The sequence below is a fragment of the Ambystoma mexicanum genome, chromosome 3q (assembly GCF_040938575.1).
Source record: "Ambystoma mexicanum isolate Mex_15411 chromosome 3q, UKY_AmexF1_1, whole genome shotgun sequence".
Taxonomy (NCBI): Eukaryota; Metazoa; Chordata; class Amphibia; order Caudata; family Ambystomatidae; genus Ambystoma; species Ambystoma mexicanum.
Genome location: NC_090926.1, coordinates 1173994829 through 1174008961, shown reverse-complemented (window position 1 = coordinate 1174008961; position 14133 = coordinate 1173994829). Strand labels below are relative to the sequence as shown.

Sequence of the window (14133 nt, the reverse complement as noted above, 5' to 3'; positions counted from 1 at the left end):
ATAGCCTGGGAAAGAGTGGACAGAACAAGCTGGGAGACAGGTGGGAGGTTCCACCATTCATCATTGAGCAACAATTAGGAGAGTTACCTGTCTGCAAGGAGTACAGCCAAGGAACATCAAGACATTACAACGGAACCAACCGCTCCCAGTCCAGGTTGAGTCCAGGTTGAGTTTGTGCTGACACTAGCAGTGAGAGAAGAGGACATGAACCTAGGAATTATAGGGTACTGTGGCAGGTGGCCTCTAGCTAGAAATCATGGCTCAATTATTTTAATATTATTATTATTATTATTAGTGTATTTGGAAGGGGAAGGCAGGAAACGGATCTCCAAGCAATCGGGGAGGAAACAGTGAGGAGCAGATCACCCAGCCTCAGGTTGGATTCAGAGTGGAAAGTGTGTGGAGCTAGGTATTAGCTGGATAGATTTATAAATCAGGCCAAGGCTATCCTCAAGGTTTGTGATATTTAAATGGGGGAAGCATGCAACAAGTAGAGTGGAAGGCACCCGTGAATGATGCAGCACAGAGATTCATTAAAAAAAGAAAAACGTTTGTGGCGCGAGCAGAGCTCCTTGGGGACAGTTGGTCTCAACCTTCACTGAGGAGGGTGGAACAATGCTCCACCCGCACCTTTGCTGGTTCTTTTTCACCTCTGCGTACCCAAGCTGACCCTGACAGGTAGGGGAGTGCTAGAACCCACCACCGCCTCCTGGCAGTCCTGTCACTGCCGTGTCCTGGCTCCACAGTGCTCCCTGAGCGGTAAGCGCCCCCAGTCATTGCCCCCTCTCTCGCTCTGTCAGGCTCAGCGCTCTCTGGTATAGAGAGGGGAGCGCTGTGTAATGATTTAAGGCCTGGCCGCTGCCAAGACAGGCCTCTGAGACTCCCAGGGCTGCATCTGCCAGGTGCAGCGTGGGTGGAGCATTGGTTTGGACCCTGCTCCCAGGCTGCCATCAATGCTGGACTGCCCCTAGCATAAACTGCCCATCCCCAAAAACATTGGGGACTCACCCCACATGCTGCTGCCATACCTGCCATAGAACCATCACAACACAGACTTTTATATTTTAGAAGAACGGTTTATATTTTAAAATAACTCTTTTCTCTGCTGTTTATAGTCATTCAGCTGCTTAGGAAGGTTAATAATGTAAATGGTATTGTGTGATTACCCCTTTTTATATAAAAATATAAAAATCTACTGGTGTACTGGGAGAAGGAAAAAATCTTAAGATCAACTAAACAAACCATACACCAGCATTTTGCTGTCTGCCTTTACGTTTTGTGTGCTAAAAGGCATACCCAGTATAACCTGTGCATTTTGATCCCACGTCCACTTCCCAACGAGGTGCACCAAGGCAGGGTCAGACTGGGGCATGAAATTAGTACAGGCACCAATGAAAAAGTGGCCCACAATCACACATTACTATTGATTACTATCCAGAACAGACTGTTTGAGTACTATCCAAGGCGTAGTAAAATTGGTTAAAACTAGTGTGGAAACAAATGAAACCGGCCTACTCTGTCCAAAAGTGGTCCATGCTGTAAACAAATACCTGGCCCATTATAGAATCATTGGCTGGCGCTTTCGGGCAAAGCCCTATAGGCCAGTCCGAGCCTGCATGCTCTAATGTCTGAGTCACTGGATCTTGCTCCAGAGAGCATATTGTTGTGCATTATGACATGGCAGTCAAAGGTGTAATGGATGAAGATGCACCTGGGAACTAGCAATGCCGGTTGGGATAAACAAAGGTGTTGGTCTGAGCCATTTGAAATGGAAATAAAGATAAAAAACAATATTTGTATAACAGTAAAAAAGCATTACACACAGAAATATTACCTATGTCCACCCAATGCACAGCTGACCCTACCAATTTGACTATTTTCAGGCCAATGAGGGGACTTGAACCTGCAGTTTGTAAACACATGGTCTAACCTCTGAGTCACTGGGGATCCCTTCAGAAACCATAGCTTTCTGCAATATGGCATGGCAGTCCAAATTGGAATGGATGAAGTTTCATCTGGGAACTAGCAATGCTGTTTGGGAGAAACAGATGTGCTATCAGATAGGCAAAGGAGTATTATAGAACATTCAGTAGTGGCAGGGAGAAGTAAAGTTGGGTAGATAGTTGGATGAAGGTGAGGGATAGATATGATGCACAGGAAGTCATGAGTAGGAAAAGGTAGAGGAGCTATGTGTACAATTGTATTGAATACATTGTGGGACTCAACTGTATTCTATGGGGCTCAGCACCAAGAGAAGAGACAGCTGGAGAGCAGGTGTCCAATGCGCAAGGTGGTGTATCTCTGGAATGCACTCACTGCATGGGGAGCATGACGAGACAGCTGGAGAGCAGGTGTCCAATGCGCAAGGTGGTGTATCTCTGGAATGCACTCACTGCATGGGGAGCATGGAGAGACAGCTGGAGAGCAGGTGTCCAATGCGCAAGGTGGTGTATCTCTGGAATGCACTCACTGCACGGGGAGCATGGAGAGACAGCTGGAGAGCAGGTGTCCAATGCACAAGGTGGTGTATCTCTGGAATGCACTCACTGCACGGGGAGCATGGAGAGACAGCTGGAGAGCAGGTGTCCAATGCACAAGGTGGTGTATCTCTGGAATGCACTCACTGCACGGGGAGCATGGAGAGACAGCTGGAGAGCAGGTGTCCAATGCACAAGGTGGTGTATCTCTGGAATGCACTCACTGCACGGGGAGCATGGAGAGACAGCTGGAGAGCTGGTGTCCAATGCACAAGGTGGTGTATCTCTGGAATGCACTCACTGCACGGGGAGCATGGAGAGACAGCTGGAGAGCAGGTGTCCAATGCACAAGGTGGTGTATCTCTGGAATGCACTCACTGCACGGGGAGCATGAAGAGACAGCTGGAGAGCAGGTGTCCAATGCACAAGGTGGTGTATCTCTGGAATGTACTCACTGCACGGAGAGCATGGAGAGACAGCTGGAGAGCAGGTGTCCAATGCACAAGGTGGTGTATCTCTGGAATGTACTCACTGCACGGGGAGCATGAAGAGACAGCTGGAGAGCAGGTGTCCAATGCACAAGGTGGTGTATCTCTGGAATGCACTCACTGCACGGGGAGCATGGAGAGACAGCTGGAGAGCAGGTGTCCAATGCACAAGGTGGTGTATCTCTGGAATGCACTCACTGCACGGGGAGCATGGAGAGACAGCTGGAGAGCAGGTGTCCAATGCACAAGGTGGTGTATCTCTGGAATGTACTCACTGCATGGAGAGCATGGAGAGACAGCTGGAGAGCAGGTGTCCAATGCACAAGGTGGTGTATCTCTGGAATGTACTCACTGCATGGGGAGCATGAAGAGACAGCTGGAGAGCAGGTGTCCAATGCACAAGGTGGTGTATCTCTGGAATGCACTCACTGCATGAGGAGCATGAGCATTATTATCCCATGTCCCTGAAAACAGATAGCAAAGCCCATGTGCTTACTTCCTTAGGTCCCCAACAACATTTGGGAGGGGTTCTATGCTAGAAATTCGAATTTACAAGTAAAAACGGAAATGAATTGGCGAATATACTGAAAAAGGTTTTTGCTATAATCAAAACATTATCAGCTGAGAGTAATAAAAGTACCATTTCGAGACAGCCTTCAACACAGTATTTATTTAAAAATGAAATTGTATATTACTTACCCCATGACAAAGGAAGGACCCTAGATTGGGTAGCCCACCTTTACTGTGATACTATAATTACATCTATCAGACCCCAATCTTGGACATATCATTATCTATTGTCATTTACTCTCTCAGCTAATACTCTGAAAATTCAGGTCCTCAACAACTCCCCTTGCTTATGGTCTGACCATCACATCATAACTTTGAACATTGGAGCTACCCCGTGGGCTCCGACACAGATAGCCCCAGCACTCCCCACTCGTAGTAAAAAAAACATAACTAAGGAACAACTCCTCCCACTGCTACTTCCTTCCCTAAACGCGGCTACCAACTCATGTTCTGATCCCACCTCCCTAGCAGACACCTATAACCAAACTATGCTCACGGCTATAGACTCTATAGCACCCATCAAACCTAGGAAGGCCAAACCACATGCACATCTTAACTCATGGTTCACTCCACAGCTAAGAATCCTCCGCAAAGCTAAACGCTGTGCGGAAAATCGCTGTAAAAGCCACCCGTCTGATGAGCATAAAGATGGCTTCCTTCTTGCCTCCCTTACCTACAAAGATGCCATCATCACTGCTAAAAAAGAGTCGCTTAACAATCGTATTTTGCAAGCCGATTCTAACTCCAAGGAACTCTTTAGAATCCTAAAAGAGCTCGAAACCCCAGTATCCCCTCCTGACACATGCACGAAATTTAGTAATTGGTGTGCCAGCATTCAAGCAGCCTTACTAAATAAAATGTCCATGCTTCAATCCAAAATTAAAGACAAGCAGGACAGCCTGAATCTTGACAACCGCGCACTCTCCCCAGCTAGGTCCCTCCCGTCAGACACTGCTAACACCATACCTTTCACCTTCTCACCGCTCACTGTTACTGAGGTAGAAAATATCATCCTGAGAATTAAACCATCCAACTGCCAAGGTGACCCTTGCCCAGCTCTCATCATTAAGGACTCTGCCCATGATCTAGCTCCATTCATTATGGCCTTCATCAACTCCTCCTTTAAAACTGGTATTGTCCCGGACAACCTTTAGGACGCGTGGGTGATCCCGTTACTCAAAAAACCTTCCCTTGACCCAAGTATACCTACGAACTTCTGACCGATCACTACAGTACTGTTTTTGCTTAAGATACTGGACCGCACAGCTTACATTCAGATCTAAAACTACTTGGAATCTAACAATCTGCTAGGTCTACGACAATCCGGATTTCGGCCCAGACACAGGACTGAAACTGCTCTAATAGACCTAAAATCCCAGATCGAAGTATTGAAGGACAAAGGCAAATTAGCAATGATATTACTCCTCGACCTCTCCGCCGCATTTGATTTGGTCAACCACCAGATCCTTTGCAGGCACCTCCACTCTGCTGCCAACTTCTCCTCCTCCGCTGCGGCCTGGATCAAATCCTTTCTGAGCAACAGATCCATGAGGGTCTTTGTACCATCCGCAGCCGCAGACCCCTCCCCTATACACTGCGGCATACCTCAGGGTTCTTGCGTGTCACCTACACTTTACAACATCTTTACGAAACCACTCTTTGTTGTGCTCGACTATCTGGGTGTCTCCTACACTAACTATGCGGATGACACCCAGATACTCATTCCCATCTCAGGTGATTATCTAGCTGACACCAAGGCCATCAATGACGTCTACCTGGTCATCCAAGCCTAAATGACGATAAAACGGAGCTCCTTATCCTGGGTACCGCACAACGCCGGAGCAAACTGGAGCCGTCCTATGAGTCATTCACCATAGACGGTAATACCATACGTGTCTCAAAAGACACCAAAACGTTAGGCTTTTACCTTGACTCCACCCTATCCTTATCCAGACAAATAAATGCAGTTAGGTCTGCCTCTGCTTACACGTGCAAACTTATTGCAGCCTGCAGACCGTTTCTTACCACCCCCAACAGTGTCACACTAGCTAGAACCCTCATTATGGCAAAAATTGATTATTGCAGTGCTCTTTACTTAGGTACCAGCCAAGAGAACTTTAGCAAACTCCAAACCACCCAGAATAACGCCACTCGAGCGGCCTTGAACATCCCCCGCAACCACCACATTTCAGAAGCCAGAACCAACTTAAAGTGGTTACCTGTCAAACAGAGAATCTCCTTAAAAATACTTGCCCTAACGCACAAATGCCTGGCCAACAAAGCCCCGATCTATCTCTGTAGTCGGCTATCTCGCCACTCTACCGCCCGACCACTAAGAACTGCCCAGACTCATTGTCTATCGATCACTAGGTTTAAGCTTCAAAAAGCGGGGGGCACCAGCTTCCCTGTCCTAGCCTCTAAACTATGGAACACCCTCCCTGCCACTATCAGAGCTGAAGATTCTTTCAACACCTTTAAGACCAAAACCAAATCGTGGCTCTTTGATCAGCAATAAGACATGGTCTGCGTCTGTCTCACATACTCCGGTCTGCTTCCTCTGATACTATTTCTGGCCTGCTACCGCTATACTGTTACTGTACACCCTAGGGTATATCCTCTGTTATTCTTAGTGGCACTGTAATCTTTGTAATATATGTAATTAGAAAGATGGTTAATATGCTATTACTGTAAATTTGTAATGTAATTTATTGTCTGTATTTCTTTTTCTGCAACTTTGTACAAATTGCGCCCTGATGCCCCGGGCCTGCTGGTTTGCGCGTTATAAACAAACAAAATACAAATACAAATAACCTGATAGCGCCTCCATGTCCTACAAGGAACAAACGGAACATTACAGCGGATGCTATCCTGCCACAAGTGATCCCTACTCTGAATTCCCTAGAAGGCACCACTGATCCCAACAAGTTAGTAGAGATCTACTGTTCCACTATGACCAAGGCATTGGACATTATCGCCCTTCTCAAAATGTGCAAAGGCAAACCAAGAGTTTACCTGAACCCCTGGTTCACTCCGCAGTTAAAATCTTTACGGGCTGAAAAAAGAAAATTGGAATCTCTATGGAAACACCTCCCTTCCTCAGAGAATAAAACCAATCTGATTAATTTTTCTGCTAAATACAAGGAAGAGATACTTCATACTAAACGCGAGTTGTACAACAATAGAATTAATCAAGCTAGCTCCAGCACTAAAGAGCTCTTTGTTATCCGTAGAGAGATGGAGACACCCATTACCTCTACGGATCCGTGCCTAAAGGACAAACTCTGGTGCACAAACATTCAGAATGCTCTCACCAATAAAATAGGCACACTGCAAAGTAAAATTGCTGACAAATGCCTAAACTTACAAAACTCAGATACTCCACACCACACCCAAAAGCCATCCATTAAACCATCCCAATGCTTTTAATTCTCCAAAGTCTCCGTCCCGGAGGTACAAACAATTATTGCATCCCTTTAACCCTCAAGGTGCCAAGGAGATAGTTGCCCGGCTCAAATAATTAAAGATGCCACTCGAGACATGGTGCCATTCATATCCAAACTAATTAATGCTTCATTTACTTCTCGTATTGTACCCATCAACTTAAAGGAGTCGTGGGTCCTACCCCTCCTTAAAAAACAATCACTGGACCCTACAATTCTGACAAATTACAGGCCAATCACTATGGTCCTGTCCTTACTGAAGATACTGGATAGGGTAGCATAACTATAGATCCATGAAGACTTAGAGACTAACCATCTCCTACGGACTTGGCAATCTGGGTTTAGACCTCAATATGGTAATGAAACAGCGTTGATTGATTTAAAAACCCAGATTGCCAGATTGCCGAACTCAAAGACAATGGGAAAATCACATTGTTACTTCTGTTGGATTTATTGGCTGTGTTTGTTCTGGTCGACCATAGAGTACTATGCAATCACCTCACTTCAGCAGCTCACGTTTCTCAGAACGCTATTACATGGATCCGATCCTTTCTATGAGACAATGAGAGTCGTTTCATGATCAGCAGCAGCTGGCCCCATTCCCATTACATGTGGAGTCCCCCCAGGCTTCTGCATATCACCGACTATGTACAACATTTTCACGAGGCCCCTATTCGATGACCTGGACCATCTGCGTGTCAGCTACACTAACTATGCAGAGGACACCCAGATCCTCCTGCCATTAACGGGTACTTATGACACTGATGTACACTAGTGAACACAATGTATCTAATCTTTCAGGCATGGATGGCCACCCATGGCCTCTGCATGAATGACAATAAAACCGAGCTTCCGATCATAGGATCCCCAGCTAACCTGAATAAACTCAACACAGATTATGCCTCCTTCAATATCAATGGGAACAATATCCTAGTGGCTAAAGAGCTAAAAACATTAGGTTTTTCTCTAGATTCCACACTCAATTTACAAATACAAGTTAACGCCACAGCTTCGGCTACTGCCTATACTGGTAAATTGATAAGGGCTTGCAAACCTCTGCTCTCTAAGGAGTGTTACCTTACACTTGCCAGAGCCCTCTTCCTGTCCAAGTTGGATTATTGTAAGGGACTCTAATTAGGTGCAAGTAAGTACGTTATCAATAAATTACAAATCCTGCAAAATAATGCAGTTAGGACTGCTTTGAGTATATCAAGGAGAGAACATATCTCCCAAACAAGAAGACAGCATAAATGGCTGTCGATCAAGGATAAGATCCAACTCAAAACCATGTCTCATGTACAAATCCCTGAACCATGTAGCCCCTCCATTCTTAACTGAAAAATTCAACATCAGATCTTCAGTATGGGTCACCAGGTCATCAAATACCTCCTGTCTGGTAGTCCCAGGTACAAACTAAAAAAGCAGGAGGAAACAGTTTCCCAGTTATGGCAGCCCAGGTATGGAACTCACTCCCACCCTCCCTGAAGATGACCCAGTCTTTCTCTGACTTCAGAAGAAAATCTATCTTATGGCTAACTAAGATGTACCTACGCCAAGAATAGGTTTTCAGCACCGCCAAGGGCACATACTGTACATTATTTATCTCTGCACTGCTATTGTTCCCATGACTGGACATCACCTGTAACCAATTGTCCTAATCATTGTTTTATTGTATTTTTCTGTATTCTGTGATCATGCCTATCTGTAACACTTGTAACAGTTCCAATGCGCCCTGATACCTCCAGGTTCGGTGCGCTAGAGAAATCAAACAAACAAACAAACAAACTTCTTCAGAGTTCCTGCAAAGCCTAACAATTAAAGCATTCAGGTGAATTCTTCATTTATCAATGATATGTCTGTAGGGTGACCAGATGTCCCAGTTTTGCTAGGACTGTCCCAAAGTTCAGCAATCTGTCCCCCTGACCTCAGAGTTTTTGATTTGAAAACCCCATCCTGGAAGAAATGAGTTTCAACCTCCTTTTTACAAACGGACCTCTTCGTTTATTTGCTATACATTAAATAAACATAATTGGTGATTTAATTGTAATGCCTGAAGCCAACCGCCCTTGTATGGACTTGAACCACCATCCTATAAGTTAGCACCCCATAGTACTAACCAATTGTACCACAGACACTGCTCGGATGAACTGCTTTCCAGACAGGACTACAATATCAATCTGAGCAAAAGCACCTTTGTATTTAGTGTCCTTAAAGTCACAGGTATATCACAGTATAAGCCCAGAGTAAATGCCTAGAATCACAACACCACTCCCACCCGACCACTCTGTTTTCCCCACTACTAAAGTGTAATCACAGCTGTCAGTCACTGTCGTGGGTTAGTCCTGCTTTTATATCGTTGGCCTATCCAGTTTATGCTTAAGAAACACTGTGCTACACGCATACGACTGATCACCACTGCCAAGGCCAGTTATGACCAAAACACCATTGCCAAGGTCAACAATGATAGCAGAGCCCTCTTCAAAGCTATCAAGAACTCCATCAACATTCTGCCTGACCTACCTGTACAATAATCCATAGGAAAATCCAGCGCAATCAAGTCTTTCTCCTTCATCAAGGTCAGTATGACCTGCCAACACATAGACGCTAACGCCACAACTGACAGCACAGTACACATCCCATCTCCGAAAACCAAAACTACCTGGACACCTTTCAAGACACTCACTATTGAAGATCTCACTGGCACCTTAGCATACCTCAAGTCAACATTGCACATGGACGTAATCCTCTTTTTCTGTACGCAAGATCCTTCTGGCTGAAGCACTCCCCCGAGACCTAACAATCACAAACAGCTCCCTTACCCAAGGCATCCTCCCCTAGTCCCTTGAGACTAGACAAATCCTCACACTTCTCAAGAAACCAACATTGGATCCTGACGACATCAGAAACTACCGACCCATCACCCATCTTCCCTTCATAGGTAAGATCCTTGAGAAAGCAGTAGCCACTCAAATCCTCCAACACGTCGAGGTTAACAATCTCCTTCAGTCCTACAAATCTGGCTTCAGAACAAGATGCAGCACAGAAACAGCTAAGCTATCATCAAGGTGATCAATGATTCCTGTAAAACATTTAATGATGGCCATCCTTGCTTCCTTGCTCTCCTTGATATCTCAGCAGCATTCACAACAGTAATCAACAAACACTCACCAAAAATCTACATCTCCACATGGGGATATTTGAGTTCATCCTCAGCTGCTTCAAATACTACCTTGCTAAAGGCTGCCAGTTCATACAAATGGATTCCTCTAGATCACCAACCCTACCAACCACCTGGGGAGTCCCGCAAGGATTTGTCCTTTCCCCCGTGATCTTCGATCTTTAGATGGAACCACTTGGAACTCTCCTCGCTTCACACAACATCCACACGTACCAATATGCAGATGGCATGCAGATCTTCCTCAAGAGTTCCTCCCTCAAAGGAATCCACAGGCTTAAGGCCAGCCTCACATTGATCCTTTCACGGATGTCTAGTGCTTACCAGAAGCTGAACCCCTTCAAGACTGAACCTACTGCTGACTAACAACTCCTAACACCCTGACATCCATAACTTGTTCTATGCTATGCTTCTCAAGAATTCAAACCCCAGCTGCCCACCTGCGCCAAATCTCTTAGGTATGACACTGGCAGACACCTCTCCTTCAAACCCAACATACCAAGGAGGACACAAACAGCTTAGTAACAACTCGCTCTCCTGTGAAAAATCAAGCCTTTTTTCCCAGAAAACAACTTCAGATCTACTGTCCAGGCCTTGGACCTCTCACACCTAGATGATGGCAATGCCCTTTTGGAAGGCCTCCCTGTGACTACCATAGCACCCCTGAGAGGTGTCCTGCATGCTGCAGCTCGTCTTATCTCAAATGACTCTGCACATTCGACCACATCACCCCGACACTCATCCTGCTGCATCATCTACTAGGCTGCTACCCTGAAATCCCCAAACTTCCTCACTGAGAAACTCTGTATCTCCTGAGGCCTACAATACACAAGAAGCAATGATACATGCAGACTTGAACTCCGGAGGTGCAGGAAGGCGAGATCCAGAAGACAGGTCTTCTGTGTCCACAGACCACGACTCTGGAATCTCCTCCCATCATCATTAGAGTTGGCCTATCACTTCTAAAGTTCAGGGAGAAGATCCTTCTCTTCAGGGAATTTCTCCCCTTAACACCTAGGTCCACACATTAACCACTTCACACCCTATCAGAGACTAGGTGAACTGTCCCCCAATGATTCCTCCCCGGTTGTTGTAGATCCCTTGCTGCTAAATAGCGTATACTGTCCCTCCCCTATTAGCTGCCCTTTCCCTCATTGTTCTGCTTCCCTCACCATTTTCTTCCCCCTACAGCCACGCCCGCATCTTGGCAGCCTCTTAGAACTCGGCCGTACCTTTCAAAATCTGCAAGGAGCTGGCCAAACCTGCTTCAGTCTCTACCTCTCCTGTTCCCTCCAAAGCCCTTTGCACATCCTTAGCATGTCATTTCACTACTAAAACTCAGGACATTCTGTCCACTCTCTCTTCCTCTACCTCCTCTTTCTCTCCCTTTACCTTTCCAGGCCCCTCTCTGGCTGGTTCTCCTCCTTCCACTGGTTCACTCCCCACAGTATTTCTAGACAAGTCTGATCTATGAAAGTCTTGTCAAAGCAGGTGCTCCCCTGCTCCTTCAGAACCATCAAGGACCACATTGACACCCTTACCCCAGCCCTGGCCGATGTCTGCAATCACTCTTTTGCCACTGCAACCTTCCCCTCGCCCCTTAAGCACTCCCTTGCAAACCCCCTTCTTAAGAAGCCTTTGGCCTATCTTTCCTCTCCAGCAAACTATCGGCCAATCTCTCATCATGGGCAAACTCCTGGAAAAGCTGGCCTTCTCCCAGCTTAATCTACACACTGAATCTGTTGGCTGTCTCCATGACCACCAGTCTGGCTTCAGAGCAGCCAGGAGCATGGAAACTGCTCTCCTGAACACCCATGAAGACTTGCTTTCCAACCTTTACTCTAACCTACATTCTGTCCTCATTCTCCTTGATCTATTCTCTGCTTTTGAAACGGTTAACCACGCCATCCTGCTCAATTGTCTCTGAGACAACCTGGGTATCTTTGGTTAGGCCCTTGCCTGGTTGACCTTCTTTTTCACTGATCGAGCCTCCAAGATCCAACTTGGGTCTTTCCTCTCATCTATCTCTCTCTACTTGTGGTGTTCCCCAGGGCTTTAACCTCTCTCCCTGGCTATTTAACCACTACCTGTCACCTCGGGCCTCGGGCCAACTGCATCTCTACTTTCTGACCTAACTTTCAGTGTTATGCGGATGAAAGCCAGTTCTCCTTCAGGCTCCCCTCAGCCTCCACTGCTCCTTCTCTGATACCAGACTGTCTGTCCACTATTCAGGAATGGTGTGCCTCCAACGATCTCTGCCTTAATGCCAGTAAGACTGAGATCCTCCTCATTGGGACTCTTGCTCCAGCCTTCCCGCACTCTGGCCGCCCATGCTGGGCCCTCAACCTGCTCCTTCCAGGGAGGCTAAGAACTTCGACTCCACCCTCTCCTTCCCTCCTCACATCTCTGACGTCTCTAAGAAGTCACACTATCAGCTGTACCTCCTCATAGGTATTCTTCCTTTTCTCTCTTTCCCCCAGAAGCTCACTGTCTCCAGTGCCCTGATCCTCTCTAGGCTGTACTACTGCAACAGCCTCCATCTAAATCTGCTTGCCTCTACTCTTCGCCCTCTACGAATTATCCAGAACAGGACAGTGAGACTTGTCCATGGACTCAAGCCCAGGGATTGTATCTCTCCAGCCCTGAAATCTCTTCACTGGCTCCCTGTGGCTGCAAGGATCAAGTTCAAGATCCTCTGCATTGTCCACAAGGCTTTCTGGGGCCGAGGACCACACTATGGGCCTCATTACACGGTAGATGGTAAGGGTTTACCGGTACCGGTAAGGGCACCGGTACCGGTAAACCCTTACCACCCTTTTCTGAGGTCCCTTTGCGGGTTCCCACCTTAACGGCTGGTTTTACCAGCCGTTAAAGATTGGACCCGCATAGGGACCTTGGTGCTAATTACGGTACCGCAATTTGCAGTACCGTAATTACCGCCTTCCCCATTCCCATTGAGCCCTATGGGGCAAAAATGGGAATGGGGAAGGGCCATGGAGAAAGGGGGAATTACTGCCCCGCCAACCTTGGAATGGGGTGGTAATTCCCCTTTTCTCTATGGTGGTACCGGTATGGTACCGGCAGCAACCATGGTGCCAATAGCACCATGGTTTACCGCATAACGTGTAATGAGGCCCTATATCCAATGGTGTCTTCCTAAGCATCTTCCTTTTCAAGCGCTCCGTTCATCCACCTCCAACTCTCTTAGGGTCAGACGCTTCTCCAGGCAGAGAGTGGGGGGTAGATCTCTGTCCTCAGCTGGGAGCTCTCTCTGGAACAGCCTCCCTGCCTCTCTCAATCTTGAGCAGGACCACCTAAGGTCCCGGAAGCAACTCAAGACCTTCCTTTTTGATTCCGCTTTCTCTCTCCCTCTCCTTTGCTGATGTCCATGTCTGCTGCACATACTGGTTACCTGGCCACCCACTGAACTTAAAGGACCAGGCTCCTGCATGACTGGTTGCCCTTGCACTGCCTTTGGGCCCCGCAACCACTTAAGGGACTGTCTGCAACCGTACAGTCCCCTGACTCTCTACACTTATGAGCCACCTGCCGCCTACACTTACTAGCTACTTGCACTCTCCCCTCCCCTACGGCACTTCTCTCCTCCACCCCACGCACTTGAGCGATCTGAATGACACAAGGCCTAGTAAGATTGTTGTTTTGTCGTCCTTCTGTCCTCCCTTACTTGTCTTGTTGTGCCTAGAAACACTTGTGTACAGGTGCGTTATAAATGACTTATATCAAACCATATCGTATATCATATCATATGATAGTAAAGTGGTCCATCACATCCTGAAGAAAGGTCAGTGCAGTTGATAGAGCATAATGCATTTTCAGATCATTTTGAAGGACTTTATTTTTATGGAGAAAGCCTACACTATTATTCCTTTGGAAATATTGGCCATGTCAATCACCAATGCTACATGGTAAGCATGCAGTAACGGGAGGGATATGCATGATTCAATAGGTATTCCCACATTTTG

General features: G+C 46.7%; 1 protein-coding gene across 2 annotated transcripts in view; it reads left to right on the top strand.

The window, feature by feature from the left end:
* LOC138447726 (hepatic lectin-like) overlaps positions 1-14133 on the top strand; it is a 438341-nt gene that overhangs the window by 72777 nt on the left and 351431 nt on the right. The gene's annotated exons all lie outside the window — the stretch shown is intronic.